This window comes from Zea mays, chromosome 2 (genome assembly GCF_902167145.1).
Source record: "Zea mays cultivar B73 chromosome 2, Zm-B73-REFERENCE-NAM-5.0, whole genome shotgun sequence".
Taxonomy (NCBI): Eukaryota; Viridiplantae; Streptophyta; class Magnoliopsida; order Poales; family Poaceae; genus Zea; species Zea mays.
Genome location: NC_050097.1, coordinates 96,554,414 through 96,560,413, shown reverse-complemented (window position 1 = coordinate 96,560,413; position 6,000 = coordinate 96,554,414).

Here is a 6,000-nt window from a genome sequence, read left to right as displayed (position 1 = left end):
TCCTTCATTAGCTGGGCCAATCACTCGGGCTCGTGCCAGAGATCTTAACTTCGTCATGCTACTGAAGAATGAGGGCCCAGAAGAATAGACGACCAGCCCAACTGCGGCCCATAGTGGATGACCTAGGGTTGGCCGCCCCTAGGGGCTGCGCCCCCTCTCTCTATTTATCCAGGAGCTGCGCCTCCTTTGTTCTTCGAGTTTTGTTTTACATCTAGCTTTAGCTACCCAGAACACGCACAAATACGTGCTGTCCTCTGTGATTCAAAACTCCACCTCGAGTGATATTAAGATTGCGCTGTCTTCGTGTATTCAGAACTCCACCCTCGAGTAATAGATTAGATTGCTCGCATCTTTTTCTTGTTCGTTCTTCGATTGCGCACAGGAAACGATCTTCGTGATCAGGCCGATCTCGCATCAGCGAGGTCGGTAACCATTGGGAGTTGGTTCAGCGATTGCATTGGCACTTCGGGTTCGCTCGTCGTAGTCGGATCGTGAGGGTCTACTTCCACCAAATCAGAATTATCTCCACTCACCGAAAGATCGGGCACTCCAGCTCTATCACATTACATTACCGAAATGTAATTATACAGACTCATGCGTACAACATGACTCCATTACTTATTTTACATAAGTATTATATCTAAACTATACTATTCTAGTCTTCATCACCCTTTGCTGCTCCATTTCCTGCCGCAGGAGACCGTTCGTCAGCCAGGTTCATGGAAGGAGGAGGCTGAAAAAGGTCCAACTCCTCCTCAAGTCCTTCGTTTGCTGTTCCTGACGGTCTGGCTCCCAAAGCAGTGTCAGAATGTACGTCTGGGTGTAGTCGAGCATACAATACATGTACTTCCTCATGTAAAGTATTGCAGTATACTTGCAGATTGTCAAGGGCCGTACTAAGCTCGGTCACACGAGAAAATGCTTTTGCTTCACGGTCCCAAGCAATCGAACGTGAGTTGACGGCCCAATCAACCGCCAGATCCCGTTCAGAAAGCTCATCTTGCAAGCGTCTAATGTCAGCTGTCAGCTCATTAATACGCTGACCGTCCTCTGCCCACACCCTGTTTCGGTGACGTAGCTCTGTCCGAAGCTGTTCCACTTGGGCTTCCAAGTCTCTGATTGGATCGTTGCTGCCGCCGCTGCTCCCTTCATGTCTTGGAGCCAACTGATGAATGTTCGGTGTAAAAGGAAAGCTTGCACCCTGATACATTGGTCTGTTCCCCATTCTTGAATGATGTGGACCAGTAGCGTACCGACTCCAATTACCCGAAACATTGTCTGCAGTGCACAATGTGTTCCATGTATCCCAATTGAAGAAGTGTCTTCGGGTTCCAGATCGAACCATTGATGTGGTGGATGTTACCTTGGAACCATACTTAACATATTCAGAACATCCTATTCGAGTCCTGGATCAAAAAGACAAGGTCACCCGAAGAAGAGTTCTCAAATTTTATAAGATACAATGGAACCAACATGCTGAAGATGAAGCTACATGGGAAACCCAAGACTTCATAGAAAAGAATTTCCCTGGCTTTTTAGCTTCATGTAATTTGTGAGATATGTACAATTATTTGTAAAGATGGAATAGACCCATACCACCTCCTGCTTTGTACGAGAAATAAGGAAATAAAAATATGATGTGTTTCCTTTTCCACTACTTGTCCTAGGACTTTAAATCTCGGGACGAGATTCTTTTATGGGGGGAAGGATGTAACACCCCTGGTGTTACTGTCACTTAAACTTGAGCATAACATCATGAGCATTGGCATATCATGTGTTTGTTACACCTAGAGTGCATTCACTAGGTAAAAATTTCAAACAAGTTGTACAGATGTGACTTGATGTGTGATTAACCCTAGGACAGAGTGCTTAACCCTAACTTAGGGCTTATGAGTGAAAGTGAAGCCCAAATATGTGAAAACCTCAAAAGACATGAGAAATGATCATAAGATATCATCTTTAATGGACATAGTAACACCAAATCCCTAAAGTGCTAAAAACCCTAGAAAACCCTAAATTAAAACCCTAGGCGGTAACTGTAAATTCTAGGCACTTTTGGACCAAAGTGCAAATGTCAAAGTAAAAGAGCACCTCAAACCCACTATTCTTCATATTGGAGTATTTACAAGTGGAATAGTGGAATTTGGACCTACTTGCAAAAAGCACCCCATAAACCATATATGCCTAAGTCTGAAATTTAGTGCATGGCGTCAACTTTGGAGCTCTATATCTCTCAATTCATAAAGAATTTGCCCTAGGTCAACACATCAAGATTATAAAGCTACTATAGAGGCATAACTTTGCTTAAGTGATTAAACCTTGGTGTCATATAAAATTTGGAGATAAATAGACCTAAATTCTGGCTGTCAGTCAACTCAGAGTCTGAACTTTTACTAACAGTGACTTGGGATGAACTTTGGGAGTTCTTTTGAAGATAATCCAGTGAGTGTTTGAGTATGGTTACTATAGCAAGATTGTAGCTGGATTATAGGGTTAAAACTTTGTTACAAGTGGATTAACAACTTCTCACATAAAAATTGGAGATCTAGGCGCTTCCTTTCGCTCTGTCAGGCGCTTTGAATAGGGATTCCAATGGTACAGTAACTGAAGAAGATCCCAAGTGCAGTGCACCTTGCCGCCGACGACCTCCCCAGCGCCTGGATTCGCGTCGGTGATGTGATTCGTGCTCACTGGTGCCCGGGTAACGCTTCAGGGTGAAAAGATCTTCGCCGCGGATGAGACTCGGGGCTGGCCGCCATACCCCCTTGCCTTACGGCCGGTCCAGATAAGTTCACCGGAGTTGGTCGCCTGCCGATCGGGCGCCACGTGCCTTGAACCTTCACCACGTCACAGTAAGCCGCTCTAGATAGCTGGTTCATCGCCGATAAGCCTGCCACGGTGAAAGCCACACATCTCTTGCGCCAGTGCTCTCCCCTCTCTCCGACCGCCAGCGCGCCATTCCAAATTCAGGAGCCACTGCCCTCGGGCCCTATAAATTGAGCATGCCATGAGCTCCGCTAGGTAATCACGAAGCCAGAGCACCTGCTCCTGCCTCCGATTAGCCACCATAGCTTTCTAATTCTTCTTTCTCCCCAAATCGGTTTTCCGCACCCGTGAACACCTCGCCGTGGCCAGACGTCTATAGGTTAGCTCGTGCTCTTCTGTGGGATGTTCTAGCCTCCCTCATGTCCCCTGTTGCTCACAGCATCATCTGATTGAATTAGACCGCCTTGAATCACCCAGAACGCGTTAAGTTATCTCTGGTTTCCTTCGCCACCGTGGACAAAACAATTGTCAGCTAGAATCTTGCAATTGATTGAGTGATTATGGTCGTTATAGGTGGAATTAGGTGTCAGACAAGCTAGAGCATTGGCCATTGCGTATCTTGGCCGATACAAGCTCGTCGGAGACTTGCTCCTCGCCGTCCACCATCGTGGACCCGACACTTTGAAGAAATAGAACTGCAAGGGCCTATCTGCGAACGTCACAGACACATGTGAATAGTGCTAAGGGCTCTTTACGGGTTATTCGAACAGCCAGGGTCCTCTGTGCAAAGACGCCAGTGCAGGCATGCGGGCGCATTTCCCTGTTTGTGGGCCGGCTCGGGTTCGATTAAGCCCATTAATGTTTATGCTTTTCCTTTTTCTTTTTCTACCAGACTTAGGAAATCCATAGAAAATTATAGAAAAATGATAAAAATATGAGACCGATTTTGTTGGGCTCCTAAATTTCTCTAGTATTTAATAAAAATAGTTCCAAGATTTTTAGTCCAAAATAGGAATTATGTAGTATTTAAAAAGACCAAAGCCTAGTCTCTTGGAATTTTAGGAATTATGTAATAACTCCAAAAATCACCAATTTTTTTGGATAACCCTAATATGGTATTTAGATCCTATGTGTGAAGTTTGACTTGATTTGGACATTGTTTGCTTCCTAAACCCAAAACCCTAGCTCCTTAGGGTAAAAATGTCTGACCCTACTGAGGTACTGACCTAGAAAAAGCCTAGTTCACTGGAGTACCATGAAGGAAAGTTGTATTCAAGATACAACTTGATAGAGCTGGAGTGCCCGATCTTTCGGTGAGTGAAGATAATTCCGATTTGGTGGAAGTAGACCCTCACGATCCGACTACGACGAGCGAACCCGAAGCGCCAATGCAATCGCTGAACCAACTCCCAATGGTTACCGACCTTCCTGATGCGAGATCGGCTTGATCACGAAGATCGTTTCATGTGCGCAATCGAAGAACGAACAAGAAAAGATGCGAGCAATCTTAATATCACTCGAGGTGGAGTTCTAAATCACAGAGGACATCACGTATTTGTGCGTGTTCTGGGGTAGCTAAAGCTAGATGTAAAACAAAAAGTTCTAAATGAAACCGGACTCTAACTAAATAGAGGAGAGGCATGAACAGTAGGGCCGGTGCTACAGTACCGCGGTTACTGTTCACGACTTCCTTAGGCGCCCCATCCGGACCTTCCTGTTGGGCCATCTACTAATCTTCTGGGCCTTCGTTCTTTAACAGCATGATGTAGTTCAATTCTCTTGCACGGGCCCGAGTCACTAGCCCAGGTGGAAGGGGTGGCGCCTGGACTGGTGAAGATGGTGCCTGGGCTAGAGAAGGTGCTGCTGGTGTAGATGTACTCGTGTTGGTGTTGATGTCCTCATCATCCTCCCCTTCTTGAACTGAAGTCGTCCTCGACGGCAACTCCTCATCTTCTCCCGCATACGGTTTCAAATCTACAACATTAAAACTAGTGGAAACACTAAACTCCGCAGGCAGGTCAAGGATATAAGCATTAGCATTAATCTTGGTTAGTATCTTAAAAGGACCAGCAGCACGAGGCATCAATTTAGAATGGCGCAAAGTAGGAAAACGATCCTTTCTCAAATGCAACCAAACCATATGACCAGGTTCAAAAGTAACTAGTTTTCGGCCTTTACTACAAGTAATCTGATATTTAGCATTAGCAGCAGCAATGTTTTGTTGAGTTTGTTCTTGGAGGTTAATCATTTTTCAACATGTGCAACAACATCTATGTGTGGGGCGTCCGCAGCATCAAGCGAAAACAAAGCAATAGGCGCCCTAGGAATGTAACCATAAACAATTTGAAATGGGCACATCTTTGTAGAAGAATGTGTTGCATGATTATAAGCAAACTCAACATGAGGCAAGCAATCCTCCCAACGTTTCAAATTTTTGTCTAAAATAGCCCTAAGCATGGTAGACAAAGTTCGATTAACTACCTCAGTTTGACCATCAGTCTGAGGGTGACAAGTGGTGCTAAACAGCAATTTAGTTCCCAATTTATTCCACAGAGATCTCCAAAAATGAACCGAGCTCCATGCGACCGCCTCCATGCGCTTCCTGTAACAACAAAAGATGAACCGAGCTAGCTGGAACACACAGCTTGTTAGCGCGAAACAGGAACCCATCCTGTATGTGAAATTTGCCCCATGGTTTCCCATTAATACAATGGCCGAAAGCATCTTTAAAATCAGCATCGTCAACATATTGATCTTTCATAGTGTGCAAACCAAAGATTTTAAAATCTAACTGTGACAGCATGGTATAGCGATGACACAAAGCATCAGCAATAACATTGTCCTTCCCGTTCTTGTGTTTAATAATGTAAGGAAAGGACTCAATGAATTCTACCCATTTAGCATGACGACGGTTCAGATTTGTTTGGGTACGAATATGTTTTAAAGCCTCATGATCAGAATGAATTATGAACTCACGATGCCAAAGATAGTGCTGCCATGTATGCAAAGTGCGCACTAAAGCGTAAAGCTCCTTATCATAAGTAGAATATTTCAGACTAGCACCGCTTAATTTTTCACTAAAATAAGCAACTGGTTTTCCTTCTTGTAACAAAACAGCACCTAGCCCAATACCGCTAGCATCGCATTCAAGCTCAAACACTTTATTAAAATCAGACAATTGCAATAGGGGAGCTTGGGTTAACCTATCTTTCAAAGTGCTGAACGCTACCTCCT